The sequence below is a fragment of the Arachis duranensis genome, chromosome 10, assembly GCF_000817695.3.
Source record: "Arachis duranensis cultivar V14167 chromosome 10, aradu.V14167.gnm2.J7QH, whole genome shotgun sequence".
Classification (NCBI taxonomy): Eukaryota; Viridiplantae; Streptophyta; class Magnoliopsida; order Fabales; family Fabaceae; genus Arachis; species Arachis duranensis.
Genome location: NC_029781.3, coordinates 367,838 through 377,838, shown reverse-complemented (window position 1 = coordinate 377,838; position 10,001 = coordinate 367,838). Strand labels below are relative to the sequence as shown.

General features: G+C 27.8%; 1 long non-coding RNA gene across 2 annotated transcripts; it reads right to left on the bottom strand.

The window, feature by feature from the left end:
- Nucleotides 1-3,092: 3,092 nt before the first annotated feature.
- LOC110276426 (uncharacterized) lies at nucleotides 3,093-8,144 on the bottom strand. Of its 2 annotated transcripts, XR_008004405.1 has the most exons (6): nucleotides 8,009-8,144; nucleotides 7,237-7,284; nucleotides 6,053-6,139; nucleotides 5,048-5,113; nucleotides 4,703-4,821; nucleotides 3,093-3,323 (listed from the first exon to the last, which is right to left on the bottom strand). It is a non-coding gene; the product is annotated as an uncharacterized LOC110276426 (long non-coding RNA). The 2 variants fall into 2 exon arrangements; XR_008004404.1 differs by lacking the exon at nucleotides 7,237-7,284.
- Between the last annotated feature and the right edge of the window lie 1,857 nt (nucleotides 8,145-10,001).

Here is a 10,001-nt window from a genome sequence, read left to right as displayed (position 1 = left end):
ATTATTTTCTTGAGCCATTTTTAATTGTTTAAAAAGCATTGTTACTTCTTCTAATTTTTCTTCAATATTCATAATTTTAGTGGTGGTTTTACTTTTAAATCTGTTATGTTTTGAAATTTTTCTTTCTTGGGATTCTCTTTTTCCTTATTTCTTTGAAATTTTATAGATGTTAATATTTCTTCAAGCATATCTACTATAGAGTTTAATTGTGGGTTAAAAGTATGATATAGATGTGGGGAATCATTTCCATGGTAACATTTTTTAGAAATTCCGTGTGAAAAATAAGTTTTTTTCAGGTTTTTGAAGTCCTTCAATAAAACTTATAGTAAAATAAAGATTTTGAGAAAAATCATTTTGTATTGATTTTAAGAATTTGGTGTCATTACAATTAACATTAGTTAAAATCATTAATTTTTGATCTATTAATTTTGATAACTTAATTATTTCTTCTCTTAAATCTTCTAATTTACTTTTTTCCATTAGGTGACACTTTTCTTTGTGAAGAGTTACACTTTTAACTTAAAAGTGTAACTTTGGCCACCACTAGTTACCATAGTCATAGCCACCAGAGACATGGCTTTTATATATATATACTAGTGTGTTCACCACGCTTCACGTGGGTTGTCCTATAATCTTGCTTTTTTTTAGGTAGATATTCAATGTAATATACACATAAAAATTTATGTATAAATAATAAAATTTTATTTTTTTAAGAGTTATTTTTAAATAATGTATATTTTACATATTATTTTTTTATTAGATTTTCCTAAGTTATTAATTGCTATTTTTTAATATTTATGTAAAATCATTATATACAAAAAATTGTATATGAGAAATAGATTGATTAATATTTATTTATATCTTAAGTAAATATTTAATCTTTAACATAAAATTACTCATTTTCAAATTTTAAGTTTTTAAAATTATCTAATCTTATCCTGTTAAATCAAATTTATTTTTTACATTTCAAAATATATTATATTTTTGAAAATTTTATCTAATATCATAAATTACAATTATGATAAATTTTTAAAATTTTAATTATAATCAATAAATTTAACGTAGGAATCCATATATTAAATATTTTGTGATGTTATGTTGAACATAAACAATTATTAGTGTTGGTTGTTTTATCTATTTAATATTATAAGATAATTTATTTTATTTAGTTATTCTTTTGGCACTTAGAAGTTTGAACACAAATATTTTTATAATAGAAATTTGTGGATATTTGCAGAAAAATAATCTTCTTAATATGCTAGTCGTTTCTAGTGTAAAATCCGCACTACGTGTAGGCTAAATGTTGAATTTATTAGTATTTATTCATTGATATTAATAATTGTTATTTTTAATTTGGAAAAGTCCTCATATATAAAAATCTATTATACAGTATATAAGGCTATTTCATTTTTTATTTATAGAGGCCAAAATAATTTTATTGTTTTTCTAGCTGGTATTAGAAAATTTTACTTAAATATAAAAGTTATTATATTTATATATTTAAATAAATGTTACACTCTATTACTTTTAAAGAATCCAAAAAAATTAAAATTTTAATAAAAATAATTTATATTATAATTAGACAAATAACGTTTACTAATTAAGTAACATTTAGTTATATTATTAGATCCTAGTATATAGTCTGTGATAGAGTAAGTCATATACTTAATCTACTTTATTGTATTTATATATAGTTTATTTATAAAAAGATTGGTATATATTTATTGAAAGGATTAATTTATTTATTATACAAAAAGATTAAGTGATTAATCTCTTTTGTTATGTTGATGTTTAATTCGATTAAAAATGATAATCTTTAACCATTATGTAAATGTCAAATTAACTATTTAAACTATTTTTTTGGTATATTTCTCATCCTTGGTGTCATTTGTTTTATAAATTTATTTTATTTTTCGGTTTCTTAATCTATGTACAAAATAACTTATATATGATTGGGTTATATAATTATATTTATTTAATCATATAAATAAATTCTAATACTTTTTTATTAATTGTTTTAATGATTCGAAAATTCTAAAAACTTATTACGGAAGCAAATATTTTTTTAAACAGTCAAAATGTCAAGATTTCTTATTACTATAGTTGACAAAAATTTGTATTTTAAAATATTATTAATATAAATATACAAATATGAAAAACCACCCAATTAATTTTTTGCATTTTTACTATGAGTCAATGCAAAATTCAGTAAATTTATTTATGGCAGAGTACTCATTTATTATTACTGTAATTAAAATAGTAAAATATAATCAATTAAAATTGTTTTCCCTCACTTCCTTTATTAATATAGTTAAGAATAGTAAATAAAATAAAAAAGAAAAAAAATTATGGTTAGATGCATCTTTATCATTTTATTTTTATTTTTGAATTAAATTACTAATCATTATTTATATCATTGCATTATTTTTATTGAAGCATCCACTTATTTTGCATTTTAATTATATTAAGCATAAACAATTCAATTGTAGTAGTCTACTATTTGAATCAATCATCCAATAACTTAATTTCCTGGCTAAATCATTGATCACATTACTATATAAGTATCTAAGTATAATCAACCCAAATTTTTATATGCAAGAACAAATATAAAATATATATCGCAAGATATTTTTCGTGAATTTTTTCTTAGCATAAATATTTCGAAGAGCCTTCTCTCCTTTGAGGGGAATTTTTTGTAAAAATAAAATTAGGTGAAGAAATTTTTTATTAAATTTAGACTAAAAATATGCATTATACATTATATATATTTTGTCAATTTTTTTGGACAAAAAATAAACTTCACTTTTCTAACTCAATGTATTCTTGAGTGAACCTATTCCACTCATTCCTTTGAACATTCTTTCAAGTTTAAACTTAAACTCTCTTACTATGACTTCCAAAATAAGCCTAACCCATTTTTGTAACCAACTCCTAAAGTCAAAGTGCTCTAATCACTCATGTAGTTATTTTGATTCCCTCTTCTCCTATATGTGTATTTAAAAGGGATATTTTCTCCATGTCCTCAATTTTTTGGCTGATGGGGTGTTAGCTTGAAGAATGTGGCATTGTCTTAGAAGATAAATGTGAAGGTGAAGGTGAAGGTGAAGATATAATACCAAAAACAGACAAACATCACAATTAACAACATTGTTAGTGCAAGCAAAGAGATGCCAAAGAAACTCCACTGGTTTTGAACAATCCAAGAATCTCCAAACTAAAGTACATATTTTATATGGCTTTGCCAAATTTCATTTGAAAAAAAAAAACAAAAGTTTAAACACCTAATCTTGTCCTCGATTTCCTCTGCACAAATGCATCCCTCACTGTTAAATAAAAAAATATATTAATCATCACATATATATACATGTTTTGCTGGTTCAACTCGTCTTTTTCTTGCAAGTTAACGAATTATCTCATGAGTTTTAACTTGTTTTAATGACTCTAATTATAGGCAAAAGCATACATATAAACAACTTAAAATGGTTGATCATAATAGATACTATTTTACTGGTCAAAATAAAAAATCTAAGGCAAACTAAAGAGTGATAACATCTTAAAAAATAGTTAGAAGTTAAAAAATTTGAGTATATCATATCATGACATAACTGATGTTGTCCCTGTATCAATTGTTTAACATGATATTACTTATCTCAACGGTATTACTTAAGTGTTGAATGAGACAATAAGGTTGTGCAGTCAAGTTAAGCCATACCTTATTAATGTTTGAAGTTGTAAAATTCATTCATTATATCTCTAAACCAATCAAAGCAGTTTTGCTCTCTTCTAATAAAATATATGCTTCAAATGGATCCTTTGTTAAGCTATTGTATCATCTGAAACCGCTTTATCACAAATGTAAAATATCAAAATTTTGGTGTTTACTTAATGGAAAAGATGGTCTTCAAATTGAGTTTTAGTACTATGCAGTATAACATAAAAAAAAAATAGAAAGCAGACTACATATATAAAAGCCCCAACATGATCAATGTGTAGTAGCTACATATTTTCGAATGCTAATGAAAGTGGTGGGTGCAACACCAAAGCCAATCAGTAGACAGTACCACAATGTCATACTTTACATGGTCTTGAGAAGTGGAACCAAAAGGACCATTTATACATAATTTTGGACCATGAACTGATCTCTTTATGGTATAATGGAGATATATCACATTCTTGAGGTCCATCCTCAGTTTGAAAATAATCTTGACTTTATATTTTTTTACAATTGAATAAAAAATTGAATAAAAAAATTGAGGACATATCAAAATATAAAAAAAGTACAAAAACAAAAGAACAATGCTCATCAACACCATGTAAGCAAGTACCTTGAGAATAAATCGACATAAGGTAGATATCTAACCAAAAGAAAAATGAGAAAAAAACAAAGAATGAGGTGTTAATTAAAGTGTGTTCAAAGTCATCCCTGAAGAAATTAGCCTTTTCTTAATTCGAAAAGTCACTAATTTTTTTTTCCAGGAAAAGCACAATGTTTCTTTAAACCGTTGGAGCTTGTAGCATATTTAGTCGGGAAGTTGCACCAGATTTTCTTCAAAATCCTAATAATAGCTATTGTTCAAATACAGATTTTCTTGTTTTAGGAGGCAAAACAAATTTTCATTGAAAATTACTTGATAGATACTTCTTAGGAACACTAAAATATATTTCTAGTGAAGGAAATGGAATGTATGCATTTAAATTTTACCTCGCATATGTATGCTTTTAAAGGTTGGAAGTATTCCAAAGTGACTTTCGATTAACCAATCTAAAGATTTCACCACATTTTCTACCCACTCCCATTCTATCTTCTTCAGCAAACACAACCTGGATGTCATATTCTTTTAGAATTTATAAGGGAAAATTTTAGAAAATTAAAATGCAATAATAAACCCAGAGATGAAATCATTTTGACAGGCACATACATCCCCAAAGTGGTGATATGTCAGAGATAAAAGCATTGCATTGATCATAGGGAACATCTCATATCCTAGTTCGATAAGTACTGATCTAGATGATCAAAATGGAAAATGAGATCCAAAAGCATTATTACCTTATAAGTTTGCCAGGACTTTCAAGCCATCATGAGCAAGCTGCACTGGAATTCCCTCACTAATCCCTAAAATCACAATGAAACCATCTCATCAAAACATCATATGTTTAAGCTGCAAACAAAAAATAAACTGCTCCTGCTCATCAAAATTCAATTTAATTAAACCAAAATCTTTTCTAGTTCTTATCAATGCTTTTAAATGATGAAATATATATTTTTCAAATTTATTGGATGATACAAAAATGCCAGCAATTGACATTTTAGACAATGTAGAATAAAGAAAAGAAAAAAAAACAACAAAGGTCGACTGTTTGAGCTTTATTTTCTTTCTTAATTTCATGTTCTAATCTCTTTTTAATAAATATTTTTTTTAAGTCACAAACTTACAGGAGGAATAGAAATTGCATCAAAGGTTATATATAAATTTAACAAAACAATAAGTTCATAGTTGCGCTTCTGTCTAATAGCCATTGCCACAAAATTGAAGTTTGAACGAAGGAAAGCGTTGCAGCCGCAGTGGTTTGTTCATTGGTTAGCTGGGAATTGGGTTCTTCACTTCTTCCTACATTCTTATAGCTTCTGGGTCCTGCTTAATTGGTTGTTTTTGAATTTTATCTTTATTTATAATTACCGTAAAAATTAAAATCAATTTTTTACACGTTTAAAGAGAAAAGTAAAAGACAAATGTATAGACAAAAACAAAATGCATTAATAAAATACTATAGAAATCCATAGAAGAGGAAGAACATAAAAAAAAAATAGCAAGATAGCAATTAAGAAAAATAAATTTATCCAAAATAGCTCAGGCAACAGTTATTTAATATGGCTAAAAAATTTTTGAACAATATTTTCTAATGTATTTGCACAAAAAACAACTTTTTTCAAATTTTGGATATAAACACCTCTACTAATGAAATACAATTAATTTTATGAAGAAAAAGTGAGAACAATTTTGAACAAAACAAAGGAACCCCTTTAAAGTCCATTTGAATTATAATCACTTACCTTAAGAAGAAGAGCATTACACACATACCCTAGTACTGCTTTCTCAATGCGTTTTGCATTAGACATCAAGAGATCATCTCCAACTAACTGCACAACATTGTAATGAGTGGAAATCATTCAAATAATATTCCTTATGAATAACATCTCAATGGTAAGAAAAATGATTAATAATCTGAATTTTGAGCACAGCAGAACAGTTTTAGTTCTCACAAAGCATAAAGAGAATTTCAGCCAAATTGGATCATTCATTAGTTCTGACTAAGAAACCTATACAAACAGCCACAACTTGGCACTACAATGATGTAGTGGATACTGAAAGGGTATCAAATTCTAAAGTTTACATGTTTACTCACTGAATCGAATTTGAGTTGAATTTTAACATTGTTAGCATTAGCTTGTCATTTGTCTTCATATAAGCATTTAGAATTCCACCCAGTTTAAGAATCATATTCATTGTTGAAGAGTTTCAATTTTTCAAAGAGCAAGCTAGTGCTGTAATACAGGAAACATAGGATGATAATAAAAAAGCTCAACATACTGTTTCAGATAAAAAAAAAAAAATCATCCTCCCAACCCATATCTTATTGGTACAATTATGATAGAAACATATATACTGAAACTTGTTTAAGAAAGGTTGTATTTCTCTTCTTTCAGCATTTTTTCTAAGTGCCTAAACCTAAACTAACTGTATCTGCATTAGTCATCACCAAGACCCAAACATAGCATAATGAACAATTTAGCACAGCTCACCAAAATTGTAAAAGACCACAATGCTACCTACCTAATACATATATGAGACCAAGAAGTAACTCAAAAAATTAAATTGCCGCTGAAAATAACAGATTGGCAAAAGATAATCCTACCAATATATCAGTAGTATGTGTATCCCAAAAGTTTCCCATTAATACAGAACACGCTCCCATTAATTCACCTCCAATGTTATTAAGTGAAACTGGAAGGGTATGCGCGATCTGTAAGAGAACAAATTTTAACCAAATGAAGAACAAATTTAAAAGATGAAAAACTGATCAACTACACAGAAATCTTAAATTAGTTGTACAACACAAACACAACCGTGAAAAAATTATCTTACAGAATTTTTTTTGCATTACTTAATGATCTTCATTGCTCCAAAATTATCTGTTATAGAATGTCCAAAACAGTAAAAGAATAGGAAGAAAAACATGAAGAATTTTAAGTATGAAGAACACTCCCTCCTCCACTTACACTCCCTGCCAAAAATAATTATCGGATCAACTATGAGGGGAAAAAGAAAAGAAAAAAGAAGCAGATTATACAAAAATATATAATTTTTAAAAAATAATTCAACTTTGGAGATCTATTGAAAGGAAATAAATTTTTACTCAGAAGTGTTAGATATAGCAAATTATGCAGTTAGCAAAATATTTTTGACGTCAATCATAATCTTCATAGTTCATAATAAGGAGAAATCAAGAGCATTTCCATTTGATCATGTAATGACAACAAAAGTGATTAAAAGCAAGAAATGCCTAAAACACATAAAAAAGCATGCTTAAGACAATATCATAAAATTCTATAAGCAAATCATAAAATTCTATTACCATTTTATATTTTCCAAAAGCCAAACAATAGAATTCAAGAAAAACATATTAAGCTAATAAAATCAAATAAGAAAAAACTAACACAACTCATGAGTTGCATTCCTCAGTGATACCTACTAAACCAAGTGCTGGTATGAGTAGATCATATTTAATTCAGATTCCAACATGCTAGCATATGTATGATGAATCTGATCAAAATCTTGAAGCTGTACAGCCTTAGCAATTTTTTTATGATTTTTCTCGTCCTACTTTATTCCATTTACCAAAGGTAAAAAACCGAAAAGAATACTCAATATATATCATAGTATATATCATCACATAATAATAATATATATGGAAGCATAGAAAATAGTAAGACAAAGAAACGTGATACCTTTTAGCTGTTGCACAATATTTTAAGTTTGCTTTCTTATTTTGGAAGTTCAGCCTCATCCTTAGTCAGAGCTAATTTTGCTTTTTCAAATTTTTCCTTGTAAAGCTTGACACTGTCTTGATATGTAGCAATCTTCCAGCAGGTATTTGAGCATGTTACTTTGCCATCAGTTCCATCACAGCAGACTATACATTACAACAATGGAGTAAAAATAAAAAAGTGAGACAATGATAATGAAAAAAAAAATGAAACTCCAGTGAAAAAAGTGAGACAATCATAATCACTCTTATAATTGCTCCATTGAAACTCCAGTGTATTTGTTCCAATAGTTTTCTTAGATCAGGATTGTCTTGTTCCAATAGTTTTACAACAACTACAACACCCTTAGCTCTAGCATTTGATTCAATTGAGTGGATAGGTGCCTGGATAATTTCTCAAAACAATTAATGATAAAGTGATCAAATAAAAGAATATACTTCTCTTTATCAACCCCACAGAGGCAAATAAGAGAGATTCTGATCTCAGGCTTCAACCCCACAGAAGGCATTCATACCACACAAATTTATTCTTCCCCTGTTGTTCTTTTTTGGTAGAGAGACCAAAAATTGCACAAAAATTCATTGCACACTTATAATCTAAATTACAATTGGAGAAGTTGTAAACTTTTTGCAGCACAAACAAAAATTTCAGGAAACCAAAAAGAAAAAGATAGGAAAGGAACATGAAGGATTTTAAGTACCTCATTTCTAGTTGAACCGAAACCACTCTCGTCAACCTCAGGGTCCAAATCCCCTACGTACAACATGTTGAAATTTTTCTCAGAATTCCTTAACTCAAAAGATCATCCATGTTAAATCATTAAGAAGGGAAATATTGAATGCGGAAGCGTACCTGAATTCATAAACATGAATCATACGATTGGAAGAATTTGAATCTTGTGGTTCTTTCGATTTTCCTCAACCAAAGCCTTCTGTATTTTTAGGTGGCTAAACTGCAACTCTTTTGATGGGGAAAGAGCAACAAAGACGGCTTTAGTATATTGGGGACCGAAACCCTAAAGGTCTATTTATATTTGAGCATGACACCCATTAAACCCTTAAGCCCAAATAAAATAGTATCTAAAGCCCAAAAGATAATATATCTAAAATCCAAAAAGATAATTATCTAAAGAACAAAAGATAATATCCGGTTTTATTCTCATTTAATTCCAAATCAAAAGTAATAATGACTTATTCAATTAGCATTTATAACAATAAATGAGATCATCGTTATATAAGTCATTTAATTTGAAATAGCATCATTTGTGATTATAATTGATATATGTATTGCCCACAAATAAGTTAGGAAATAAAATAATTTCCTAACAATCTCCCACTTGGGCTATATATATATTATTTCTTGACATAATCACATCTTTATAAACTTTATGCGCGCATCTGAATGCTATTTCTCTCATTACTTTAACAATCTGGTCCGTCTCATACATTAGATATGGAACTACCGCAGCTTTTATCACATTAAATGCCGTGACTAAACCACGCCAATCACCATCCTAATATACTTAACGACATAGATCAAATTTGGATGAGTAATATGGAAATTACATGCCAAGTGATCTCATGCATGTCTATTTCCAGCTGGTCCAACTTTATTGAGATCAAACATAATACAAATATTGCAAAATGAACATAACTTAATTCTGCAGAAAAATAATTCAATATCTGTCATAGGACATATAGCATAAAATAAACTCCCACTAAACCAAGGCATCATAAATATTGACACCCATCTGAGCAGTGTGCTCATGAAAAACTTTAGGGTTCAATCCCTTGGTAATGGGTCTGCTAGCATATACTCTGTTTCCATATGTCCTATGAAAATCTGTTTTTCTTAAACTTTCTCCTTGACAACTAAGAAACTTGATGTCTGTATGCTTCGATTTTGTCAAGCTCTTATTGTTGTTGGAGTATAATACTGCTGACTTATTGTCACA